This window comes from Tenrec ecaudatus, unplaced genomic scaffold (genome assembly GCF_050624435.1).
Source record: "Tenrec ecaudatus isolate mTenEca1 unplaced genomic scaffold, mTenEca1.hap1 Scaffold_328, whole genome shotgun sequence".
NCBI lineage: Eukaryota > Metazoa > Chordata > Mammalia > Afrosoricida > Tenrecidae > Tenrec > Tenrec ecaudatus.
This window is the reverse complement of record NW_027459052.1, coordinates 1-13386: the sequence shown is the minus strand read 5'-3', so window position 1 is coordinate 13386 and position 13386 is coordinate 1. Positions and strand designations below refer to the sequence as shown.

Genomic DNA, 13386 nt, shown 5'->3' with positions numbered 1-13386 from the left:
ATGTCACAGATCATGATTGGTGGCAAAGCAATACATCAGATACAGGTGGGACTGCAGCAGCAGGAATGGGACCATAATTGGGACATGCACATTATTAGATAGAAAGACTTAAAAGATTGGTCCAGGGCCTTCAAACTGAGGCAATCAAGGCCAGACTCATAACAATGGCCCCTGTGCTGTCCTCGCTTAGGTGAGCTCCATCAAGGATACATCTAGGCAGGCCCTTGGAGGGGGATGGATGGAGAGGAGTGCAGGCAATCTATTTTGTAAGGCATTTTCCGCAAGGGTAAGATGATCTACATTCTTGGCTAATTATCAAAAGGAATTCAATGGAGGCTTAATCAAACTGGGGAGGCAGCAAATGGACAGAGTTGTCACTGTCATCAGCAATGCAAACCTTAAACCCAACTCAGTGCCACAGAGTGGATTCTGGTTACAGTGACCCTTTAAAGGGAGGTGGAATGGCCCCTTGTGGATTTCGGAGACTATAACTCTTACCAAGATTGGAAACCTTGTTTTTCTCCTCAGGGGTGACTTGTAATTCTGAACTGCTGACCTTGCAGTTAGCAGTCCAATCTGTAACCACTATGCCACCCGCCTTTTGCAAATTGGAGTGCTCACAATTTAAGTTCTAATACAATTATACATGGTTACATTATCAGCAAATTCTATCATTCCGGGAGATGCGCAAATTGCTCGGACCCCGACCAATGGGGCAGCCTGGGTTCTTGTACACTGGTGTTTCCTGGGTTCAGACCCCAGAAAGCTCAGATCCCTCCTGCTTCCCCTCAAACTCCTCTGCCCAGTGCTGACCCCAGGAACCCCAGGGATGCTCACCCTGCTTGGAGTCAGGTGAATGGATTTGGTTCACGACCCAGTCAGAAGTTGAAGTCCTTCCTTGTCATGCTTCAATGTGCAAGACACTAGTACCAGATTTCTAGCTCCCTAGACTGGACTGTATTTCTCTGTGGCAAATCTTTGTTCTGAAACAGAAGAGGAGGCAATGTTGAAAAAGGCATATCACTTTCTTGGCCTGTACTTCTTGCGCTAAATAGTGACCACCCCCACCACCTGGGATCAAAATCCTGCTCAAAGCTGAGGGTTTGCATTAAACAAGGGTCCACTCTATCTTTGCAGAGCAATTTTACTAATTTCCCAAATATCATGATCAACTTTGGATCCACAAAGTGGAAGTACTTAAGGCCTCAAATTTCTCAAGCTCCATTGAAGGTAAATATCTTCTTTTCACCAGCAATCTAACTGAAGAACGGAATATTTTATGAAGAATGTTCTTTAAAAGCCCATAACGGAACCTCAGACCAAAACCCTTGACATATCTGGTGAAAGTGATCAAGCTGAATCACGCTCATATCTGCCACTCCAACTCAGGCTGAGCTTCTCATTAAGTAAAACCTACTCCAATCCCCTTGCATCCTGGGTATTCTTTACAATATCTATTGTGTGAAGAAATCCCTATGGTTGGGTAGCCCATTTATGCACAATAGTGTAGTAACTAGAGAAAGTTTTTGTACAGGTGGACAACAAGAGACAGAGCGACACCAATAGCACATCCTAGAGGTACCTTGGCCAAGATAGAGATATTCTAAACAAGAAAACAAGCCAGGGGAATCCTTATTTGCTACTCTCTTAAGCTCTTGTGTTTACAGATGTCCGATTTTAAAGCCTTTGGGAAAGACTGCAGCTTACAGTCATGGAATGGCAAGGGGTCATGGTAAGAGCCAAGGTGAGGGAAGATGCTTAAAAATGCAAGATGGATCCAGAAAAGAGATGACTGATCAAACCATTTTGTCATCTTGACCTAAATTCTGGATTCCAAGCTTTCTAGGTAATGCTGACTGATGGCAAACAACACACACTGTAGTAGTGGGCTTATTGGCTTGGGTTCAAGGATGTCCCATCCACAGTCTCAGGTGTGAGTGACGATTTGTCCCGTCAAGAGGGGTGTAAATCATTTATCACTCTAGAGGATCCAGCCAGAGCAAGTGATCTATGAGAGTCGAGTGGGTTTCAGGATGTTCAGAAAGTTTACAATCAACTGAATCACAATTCAATTCCATGAGAAACTTCAAGGCTAACTGTAAGACAGATTAAAGTTGAAGATTCTGGCAGCTAGACAGGAGAGTATTCACGCAATATGAATAGACGCTTTATTCTTTTTGTCTAAGTTCACGTTATTGGGTGAAACATAACAATAATTGTCAGAGTAACCTTATTAATATTTTCTATGAGACCAGTAATAACCTGTAAACAAGGTCAGATAATGATACTTCAAGAAAACTGTAGAGCAATATTGATAATGGATCTACATGAAAAAGTTCTTGAAAACATTGGGAATAGAGTCAGAAAACACATGAAAATAATTACACATGATAATTAAGTAGAATCTATCCTAGAGTTGATTTAATATAAGAAAATGAGCACTGTAATATATACCAATTAATGTAAAAAAGAATTAATAATCTAAATAGACACAAAACTTACTAAACAAAGTCAAAGACTTTTCATGCTAAGGAAAAATAACTCTACAAATCTAACATAAAACAAATATAGTTCAAAATGTTAATATGCTAATATACATTCCTAAAAAGAAAAAGTCATACTTGAAAAAACATCACCCCACGTCAGAAAAAGGACAACCATAAATGTCCACTTTTACCAGTGATATTAAAAATTGACTGTATGTTCTAACTAGAGCTACCAGGTTCACTTTTTTTTAAGGAAGAGGCTTCCAAAAAGACATAAAAATTCCTTTAATCATAATTTAATTATCATATCCATAAAATATTCACGATATGCCATGAATAGCTAATAAATGCTAAAACATTGTAGGCTACATTTAAACACGCTGAAATAACTCTTGGTACTTAACTCCCTAACTATTAATTGTTAATCAGAAGTGGAAGGGGAAGGTGGGGGGAGAAAGAGGGAACCTATCACAATGATCTACGTATAACTCCCTCCCCAGGGGGATAGACAACAGAAAAGTGGGTGAAGGAAGACATAGGGCAGTGTAAGAGATGAACAAATAATACTTTACAAATTATCAAGGGTTCATGAGGAGGGGGGAATAAAAATGAGAAGCTGACAGCAAGGGCTCAAGTAGAAAGAAAATGCTTTGAGAATGAGTATGCCAACAAATGTACTAATGTGCTTGACACAATGGATGGAGGTGTGGATTATGATAAGAGTTCTACAAGACCCAATAAAGTGATTTAATAAAAAAAGAAATACAGCATGATCAAAATTATAGCATTTATCTTACAGAAAAGGAAGTACAAATGTATTCAGATTAAAACCCTGAAACAGGGAATTTGTTTCCACCCATTCTGTGATGAAAGCATGAATTTAGAGTCCTGTAGTTTTCTGTAGTGTTGAAGGTCCTCATATACTGATGAATTAATAAACTAAACCAAGGCATTCGTGTGCACATATAATATTAGAGTGACTATATAGACACACATATATGTATGTGATACACACACATATATGTATGTGATACACACACATATATCAAGCTGGACAACAGATAGGATTGATGCTCACCCAAAAACTGAAGTTTGGGGACTTGAACACACTGAGCCATGGATGCTCTAGGTAGCATTGGACCCATGGGCTTCAGTTGGACTGGGCTGGGATGTTCTCTTGATGAAAAGCTCTCTCTTATGCATATGTCAGTGTCTATAGTTTTATTTTTCTAGAGAACCCAGCCTAAGGCAGATCCCCATCACATTAGTGTCATATGAGGGCGAAAAGGTGTACCTGACATGCTGCTCTTGGAGAAAAACACATCACAAGGAAAGTGTGAAAAGATAATCAACAATTCCCTGACACTGAGCCAGTCCTATGCTCCTCTAGGTCTGTGGAATTTTGGTGGAAGAAAATCTATTTATAACAAAAATATCAGAGGGGCCAGCCCCAATCCCAACTAAGAGGACAGCTGCCCCTTCCCCCAGAAGAATTTACTTCAGAGGACAACACTGAAGCTACAGCTCAGGGAAAGGGACATGTCTGATCAGAGCACACGGGAGAAAATGAAGGGGGAGGAAGAGAGAGTGGAGCACACATCCTGGCCCACCAAGCTTTGAGGACAATATGCCTGCTCTGAGCAGCCCATGCAAAAAGAAGCACTATGGCTGCCCCGACTATGAGTCATGACATCCCTCACTGACCTATAGCCCTATAGGGGACAACACTGGAGACAGTTTGGGAATTGCATCCGATCTGACCCCACCACACCCAGGCAAAACACTAAGGGTGTTGTGCAACAGAACAGCAAGGGAAGTAGAGCAAGGAAGTCCCAAGAGTACCAAAATTAGACTCGGGGGCCAAAGCGTGGCACCCCATCAGACTCCACAGAAAAGCACTCCTAAAGGTCAACATAGAGACCTCTAACTTTTTACAGGCTTTTCTCTTTTTTCCCTTTTTTTCTTGTTGCTGTTGTTTTGTTTTCTTTTGTCATTTTGTTTTGCTCTTTTGTGTGTATGTGTGCTTGTGTGTGTGTATGTGTGTGTGTGTGTGTGTGTGTGTGCATATTATATCTGCACTTCTAACTAGATAATATAGGCCAGATAAACAATCTGGAGGAGAAAGCAACAGGACCCATGGTTGGGGCGGGGAGCATGACATGGGAGAAGGGGAGGTGGGGGAAAGAAAGTGGTGTTAACCAACCCAGGGAAAAGGGAACAATCAATAAGTGATCCAAAATAGTGGGAAACAGAAAGATTTCTCCAAGTCATCTCCCCCAAATATATGTTAGACTTAGGACACTGCTCACAATTAATGGTAAATAATTGTCAAGTTACCTCCCTGAAGGCAATCAGCTGTCAGAGGACTGTCTAGTCCCACCACATATAGGGCCCATCCCTGCTGTTAAGGACAATGGGATACTTCCCCCTAAAGGCTTCAATTTAGACCCTGCAAGGTGGGTTTACAGTACACCTTACTGATAATGATTTCTACAGTGAACCAGAGAACAGGTCAAACCTGCTCAGTGACATCCAAAGTTAGGCTGCCATGCTGAATCTCGGGTCCGCCCATCTTGTCACATGCACACCCTTACTCCCTCCTCTTCCAACAGCATATGAACCCCTACAGCATCCCACTCCCATTACTATATTACCTATAGCACAACACTTTCCTGTGATGGATTTCTTCACCTGTAATTAGGGGGCCTGCACATCCCCAGATGATATAAAAGCCTTGGTTAGCAATAAATATTTCTCTCCCCATGTGGACCACCAAGTGAGGCTGAGGTGAACATGCAACTATGAAATGTGTCTGACTCCATTATTTCAATCCCTCTTCTATCTCTCATGCTCCCTATGACTTTACTATAATCTTTATTTATTATCACTGTACAATTGCACCAACCGACCCGCTGTGATGTGTTAGGGTCTGGCCTTTCCCCTGACACAAAATAAGTGGCAAGGAGGGTGTAAGATGCCTGGTAGGGATTGATCAAGGCAATGTAACTGAGAAGAATTACTGAAACCCTGAAATTACTGAACTACAGACAGAGCATGATAGTGGGACAAGAGGAAAGTAAAAGGAAATAGAGGAAAGAACTAGGAGACAAAGAGCATTTACAGAAGTCTAAATACAAGCATGTGCATATGTAAATATATTTATATTAGGGTGGGGAAATAGATCTAGGTGCATATATTAATAGGTTTAGTATTACGGTATCAGATGGACATTGGGCCTCCATGCAAGTGCTCCCTCAATGCAAGAACACTTTGTTCTATTACCTGGCATTCCACGATGCTCACCTTCCTAAGATGATAGCTGAAGACAACTGTGTGCAAAGAAAATGTGAAGAAAACTGATGGAGCCCAGCTACCAAAAGATATAGCATATGGGATCTTAAAGGGTTGAAGGTAAACAAGTGGCCATCTAGCTTAGAAGCAAGAAAGCCCACATGGAAAAAGCACACAACCTATGGATTGATTACAAGGTGTCGATGGGATCAGTATCGGGCATATTGTGAATGAAGGGGAGTGAAGATTGGGGATCCAAAGCCCGTCTGTCAGCAACTGGACAGCCCCTTACAGAAGGATCATAGGGAAGAGACGAGCCAGTCAGGGTACAGTGTAGAAACAATGAAAATACAACTTTCCCCTACTTCCTAAATGCTCCTCCTCCCCTCCACTATCATGAACCTAATTCTCTTACAAATCCAGCTAGACCAGAGGATGCACACTGGTACAGATAGGAACCTGAAACATAGGGAATCTGGGACAGAAGATGCCTTCAGGACCAGTGGTGAGAGTGGTGCTATCATGAGGGTGAAAGGAAGGTGGGGCAGAAAGGGGGGACCCATTACAAGGATCTACATAAAACCCCCTCCCTGGGGGATGGACAACAGAAAAGTGGGTGAAGGGAGACATCGGACAGTGTAAGGATGAAAAAATAATAATTTATAAATTATCAAGGGTTCATGATGGAGAGGCAGTGAGCAGGGAGGGGGGAAATTGAGGAGCTGATACCAAGGGCTCAAGTAGAAAGCAAATGTTTTGAGGATGATAAGGTAACACATGTACAACTGTGCTTGACACACAATGGATAAATAGATAATAAATAGATAAAGCTATCATGTTAACCTTGAAAAAACACAGAGCTCTTACAAGGCACAATGCACACATAGCCTCTCTGCACCAAAGGTCAACACTCACATTTATAACACGTAAGGAAACTTAGTAGACTCATAGTCACACTTGCTATAAGAAATCAGTATAACACTAAGAGCCTTATATTCATGGGGAAACATGACATCATGCTCCTGAGAGGAAAGTACTACACTTGTTTATATAACAAAGTATTCCCATTACTCAGCTCACATACTGCAATAGCATCACTGAGTATGAAACATACACAAATATACATATACACACGCACGCACACATCTTTCCGTTTTTAATGAAAATATTCATACCTACTGAGGCCAGGTTTCTAAAAGTTTCCATCATCCCGTGTCTCTATAGTTTCCTCTCAGAAAGGTCCAGCAATGCCCATTCTTCCTCGGAGAAATTCAGAGCCACCTCCTCAACAGCCACAGTGTCCTAAAACATCCCGTATATTCTGGCTTGGCAAGGTACCATGCATTCCACTATGTGAAAGGATGAAGAAGACAGTCCTGGGGAAACAGAGACTTCACATGGGCATTAGACACAGGGGTCTTGCTCTAAGGATTTCCATCAGGGTTTAGCTAACCCACTTCACCCACTAGATCAGCTGTTCTGAACCTGTGGGTTGCAACTCCTTTGGGGGTTGAACAACCCTCTCAAAGGGTTCTCCCGTTCATAACAGTAGCAAAATTACAGTAATGAAAATAATTTTTTGGTTGGGGGGTGAGCACACATGAGGAACTGTATTAAAGGGTTGCAGCATTAGGAAGGTTGAGAACCACTGCACTAGACACACTCCCTCACTAATTACATGTTATCCCAAGGACTGCATGCTTCTAGCATAATGAGTTTATCTCTGTACAGTTTGTCTGTGACCAACTGCAGCCTTATTTCTATCTAGCTGTTTCAGAATAGAGAACAGTCAGAACACATAAATCAGATGAATGATCAAAAATAAAAGCCTCGATTCCAAATTCATATCCTCTCTTCCATTGGAGGGAGGATTGAAATTAGAATATTTATCAGAACAGGAAGCACAGGGTGAAAGGAAGATGACAACTAGGAAACACTGCAGAATTTGTGCTTCTCCCTGTCGCCCCTCCTTAGCCATTGGAGAGCTGCTGGTATGAACTAACAAAGTAGGGACCCAAAGCCCTGGAGTCATGGTATCCTCTTGGAGAATTCTACGTGATCAAGAGCTGACGTGTTACCTGGTGATAGAGATGATTATTTGGGGAATTATGAAATTTTCTATAGAGTGTCTATGTTACTCGCCTACTTTCCAGTCACTCTGCAGTTGCACGCTTGTGTATTTTGTATTTTCAATGAGATAGGACAAGCTATTGAAAAGGGAAACCGGGCAAGAGTGAAAGGTAACAACAGAATATAGATACCCTCTGTACACTGGTACAGATAGGAACATGGAAACAAGGAATCCAAGGTGGATGATCCATTCAGGTCCAGTGGTGAGAGTGGCGATACCAGGAGGATGGAGGGAGGGTGGGGTGGAAAGAGCGAACTGATTACAAGGATCTACATATAACCTCCTCCCTGGGGGATTGACAACAGAAAAGTGGGTGAAGGGACATTTTGGACAGTATAAGATATGACAAAATAATAATTTATAAGTTATCAAGGGTTCATAAGGGAGGGGGTAGTGGGGAGGGAGGGGCAAAAATGAGGAGCTGATGCCAGGGGCTTAGGTAAAGTGCAAATGCTTTGAGATTGATAATGGAAATGAATGTGCAAATGTGCTTTACACAATTGATGTATGGATTGTGATGAGTTGTAATATAATGATTAAAAAAAAGAATATATGCAGATATCTTGAAAATTTTCCCACTGAGACAAAGCTACTGTCATGTAATTATTATGGACTGCTCCCCTCAAAAAATACTGGATACGCACATCAATACACACTAAGCTCATAGGATATACTGACAAAAGAGCACAATATATTCAGTATCATAATAGCATGTCCTTTTTGCTGATTGGGAAAATGTACTTAGGTTCCAATTTTCTTATAAGTTGACTGAACTTCAGTGCATTTCAATGTTAAACTGTTAGGATACTAGGACTTACATACCAGGCTTTGAGATGTTTTTCACATTTTAGATTTTTAAAGATTTTTTCACATTTGCAGATCATGGAAGGACGACTAGCTGAACATGATGACCACTAGCATTCTCTCAGCTGTGGGACTGGCCTCCATGACTTGTCATACTTTTGTTCCCGCATCTTTTCAGGAGAGACCAGTCCCTGGAGAAGGACATGGTGCTTGGTGAGGGAGAGAGAGGCAAAGAAGAGAAAGGCCTTCGCCAACATGGATCGACACAGGGGCTGTCGCAATGGCTCCAACGTGGGAACATGTGAGGATGGTGCAGGACAGGGCAGTGTGTCGCGCTGTTACATAGAGGGCTTTAGGGGCTGGAATGGACACGAAGCCACCTAACAACAACATAGAAAAGGTTGCACTTTATGCTAAGATTTCACAGCATGGCCAACTAGCTATGGCATAAAGTCGCATGAGCTGTCACGGTCACTCCACAATTCTGCTACAACAGTGTAACCTAGTGTCGACCCAATAAGCCTTTCAAAATCTCATCCACAGCAGTGCATCGGGTGCCGGGTTTTAAAGCCTTCCCTTTCCTTCATGATGAACCAAAACCAAATGGACTGCGGTCAAGTACATTTTAACTCATTTTGACCATAAAACAGGGAGTGGAACTGCTCGCTAGTGTTTCCAAGTCTGTAAATCTTCACGGGCCCACGCAGCCTCCTTGGCCTCCCTTGATGGGCCTGGAATGCTGGAGCCACAAAGGGTCTGGCCAGCGGCATCGATTAAACCAGTGAACCACTAGGGCCTCTTTCACACAACATGTTCATGATAAAACACTGCATTTATTCAGCAACCACGATTCTGAGGCAATTTCCAAAAAGATTTGGCCACATTGGCTCATTTAGTCCTCTTGTCACTCACTTTTAAGCAGATGTTGCTCCCAATGGGATAGAGCTGAAGTCACCAACATTACTCACAATTTCAGTATTGCTCAAATGAAAACTTGTTGAACCAGGTCAGCATGCAGGTCCATGTGTGTACAACTAAATGCCTGGCAATTACATTTCTGTTCATATGCCCAGAGCTTTTTATTCTGTCAGTCATCAGTTACAGAGATGATCTGGATCTTCTGTGTAGTACAAAGAGGAGACGAAGAAAACAATCTATTCAATTCAGATAACTGGAACGCATTGTCCTGGAAAAGCCAGGACCCTCAGACAATACTGCTTACCTCAGGGCCGTACAACTGGCTCTTGCATATAAGAAATTATTAGATTGATTGAGCAAATAAAAAACCATTGAGCAAATCAGAACAAAACCAGACCAATGTGTTCTGAGAGGGCACACCATTCCAAAACCAACAGTTCAACCCTGGACACATGAGGTGGCTATGAGTTGAAAACACTCCACAGTAAAAAACAAGAACAAAAGCACAAGGCCAAATGATAATAACTCTTATGAGAAATGCAACAGAGGTGGAGTCTAAGCATTAACACATACATATTTACATTTCGTGAGCTAGTGTAGGGAGAAATAAAATGATCACTTTAGGAAACACTAGCCAGAGAACCCTGGCATGATAAGGAAATTCTAACAACATGGGAAGGTTCTGTGATGAATTTGCAAATGCTCAGTTCGATTTCCGTTTCTCAAACATACAGGCTAAGGAGTCAAAGAGCACCCAGGTCTTCAGGGGCCGGAGAGGGAAGCTCCATGGTCAGCCACTAAATGAAAAGCTCGTTAGCAATAAGCATTCATGGAACTTCCCACACTGGAAAATAAGTGGAGCATGAAGAAGCACCAGCAAGAAAGTAAAACAAAAGAGGCAATAGTTAAAAGAAATGCAAATGAGGACGTTCAGGTTTATGACCAATATGTGAAGAGCTCAAAGTCACCATTCCAGTCTCAGAGATAAAAGCTGACCATGTTGAAGTCAGAGTACGGAGGTCACAGGGCATGTTTTTCTTTCTGGTGTACATTTTTTAAAAAAATTACTGTCATTGAGTCAATTCTGACTCAAAGCATCCCCACAGAGCAGAGTAGAACAGGGCCTGCGCGTTTCTGAAACTGCAACTCTTTAAGGGAGTAGAAAGCCTCATCTTCTACTGTGGACCAGTGAGCGGTTTTGAATGGCTGAACATGTGGGTACCAACCCAACGCATAGCACACTACATCACCATGGGTGCACAGTGTTGTAATAAATTGGAGAAAACTAGATGGTAACTAACAACAAGAAAAGCATCCTTTTAAATGCCTCTAATTAATTACTCTAGTTAGGACCCAGAGCAAACATCTGTCCTCAATACAGAGGGGCGGTGAAAACAGGTACTCTCTCAGCTGATTTCATTGTGAAATCATTCTGTGTACCTGCCTATGGGGCCCTTTTGTTTACAAGTGGTTTTCCTTATCTGCCCTTAGTAGTCTAATCAATTGCATTCATTGAAAACAGTGATTTGAAGGATGTGATGGGATTAACTAATGGGTAGTCCAAAAGAGTTTGTTCCTAGAGGAGAAAATACCAGACCACAGGGTATTAGGAAGAAATGTACTTGCTATGTTTTAAGGATAGTCAAAGCCCAGGTTGAACAAATACATTTTTATAAGGATAAAGGAAGTCAGAAAGGTGTGTCGTTGGGATTTCAATGAAGAAATGCAAAAAGATTGAAATCAATAAAAAAGTAGCATGTTCCAAAATTTCATACCATTGTGTGCTCACTTTCCCTATAAGATCACTAAAGACAAATGGGGGATGAACAACAGAAAAGTGGGTGAAGGGAGACATCGGACACAGTGGATGGATGTATGGATAGTGATAAGAGTTGTCTGAGCCCAACGTAAATGATTAAAAAAAATAGCATGTTCCAAAAAACTCTCCTCCACTAATATATCAGTTCCCAAAACTGTCAACAAAAAATATTCTATTTTTTGCACTTCACAAGAGTCCACAAAAAATGTGAATCAAATTGCATTTAGCCTCAAATAGCTAATAAGGGGTCAAGAACAAGGGTTGGCATTGTCCGCACATAACTCCCTGCCACCACATCTGGTCCAACTCACAGCAGAGCTATCACAGAGCAGAACTCCCTGTAGGACTCCCACGCCTGCACATCTTTAGTGGAGCAGGCAGACTCATCTTCTCTGCACATTTCTGGTGAGTGTGCACAGCTGCCCTTGCAGTCAGCAGCCCAATATTTAACCCACTGGACAAAAGGACTCCTTTGTTCACGTGTCCCACATACAATAAAGTATCATTACAGGAACTCATGAAAGACCTACAGAAAAAGAAAAGCAGCTCCAGAAAGGCCCACCAATTTGTAAGGGAAGCTAATTCCTGACACATCAGGCTACACAGGGCTCTGCCTGCAAGCACTCACACTTCAAGATGCAGGTCCCTAAATGGAGTCCCTGAGTAGTGTGAGCAACAGAGTGCTCAGCTACCAAACAAATGATTAGAGACTGAAGGCAACCTTAGAAGAAATCAACAACTTCTGAAGTTAGCCAATGAAAATCTTACGGAGCATAGTTTTACTCTGAAACCACATACGGTCACCATATGGAACCCAATGGTAGGCAAAATGATTGATATTTAACAAGTATTACTTAATTGAGATACAAGGAGCTCATTGGTAGCCAATCCTTCATGCCATGAATGCACAAGGGGTTTTTGAAAAAGGCCATGGGAAAATGGAATAAAAATAATGGAATTTTTCCATTTGGAAGCTACTGCATATCTTTTCCTAATAGATTATGCTAAACAGTGCAAAATTATGCTAAATAGAATAATGTCATAAATCTTTTTTAATTCCTCAAATATTGTACATCTTAAAAGTATTTAGGATCCCTGTTCATCTTCCATGATAATTCAGAAAGAATACTAAGCTATTTACATATAGCATCTCTCTTAAAGATCTATTAAAGCTGATATTAATTTTATTCTCTATCTATGGTAAAGAGACCAGTTAGGTTACCGTATATATGTACGATACACATAAAAACTTGAGAGCTGAAAATTTACAGAATGACTTTATTTTTCTGGGTCCTGCAAATTTTACAAATTCAACTGTGTGGTTTTTCATGTTATAGTTAGAAACTCAATCTCCTTGTAGTTTTGAATTTTCCTTCTTTGATAGATTGCCAGGTTTCATAGGTTCTGGCATGTGTGTACATACACACATGTGTGTCTTGCTTAGTTTTTTATGTCCCTGAGCATGATAATGGTTACCATGGATAGGTGTTCATGGAAAGGCTGGAAGTTTGTGTCTACTCAGTCTCCAGGGAAGAAAGCCTGGGTGATGCACTTGAGAAACCAGTCACTGAAACCCCTCGGCAACATCCCTGCACTCTGACTCACATGGAGTCCCCAGGAGTTGGTGTGGGTTTGATGGCAGATGCTTGATTTGGTTCATTCCTTTGGGGGAAAAATGAATTCTGGTATCATTTGCTACTCTGCAGGCTGGCAGTTCAACCTCACCAGCACATCTGCAAAAGGAAAATGAGGCTGGTTGCTTCTGTATAGATTTTGTTATCAGATACCTATGGAGGAACACTATGAGTCAGAATTGACTGTGTGGCAGTGAGTTTGTTTTGGGGGGTGGGACAAAGTTTCTAGGTGGCACAAACAGCTTGCACTAGACTGTTCCCCTGAGGCTTGATGGGGGTAAACAGCCCGCATTACTGTGGAAG

The 13386-nt window shown here is 41.6% G+C and overlaps 1 long non-coding RNA gene across 7 annotated transcripts in view; it reads right to left on the bottom strand.

Annotated features, from left to right (window-relative positions):
- LOC142436479 (uncharacterized) overlaps positions 1-9651 on the bottom strand; it is a 37578-nt gene extending 27927 nt beyond the window's left edge. The window contains exons 1-3 of one of the 7 annotated variants that reach the window (XR_012781965.1): positions 8731-9651; positions 6953-7126; positions 838-983 (exon numbers count right to left, since the gene is read on the bottom strand). This is a non-coding gene — a long non-coding RNA (uncharacterized LOC142436479). The remainder of the gene's footprint in view (positions 1-837; positions 984-6952; positions 7127-8730) is intronic. The other 6 variants (XR_012781963.1, XR_012781964.1, XR_012781962.1 and 3 more) reach the window with 6 other exon arrangements.
- Between the last annotated feature and the right edge of the window lie 3735 nt (positions 9652-13386).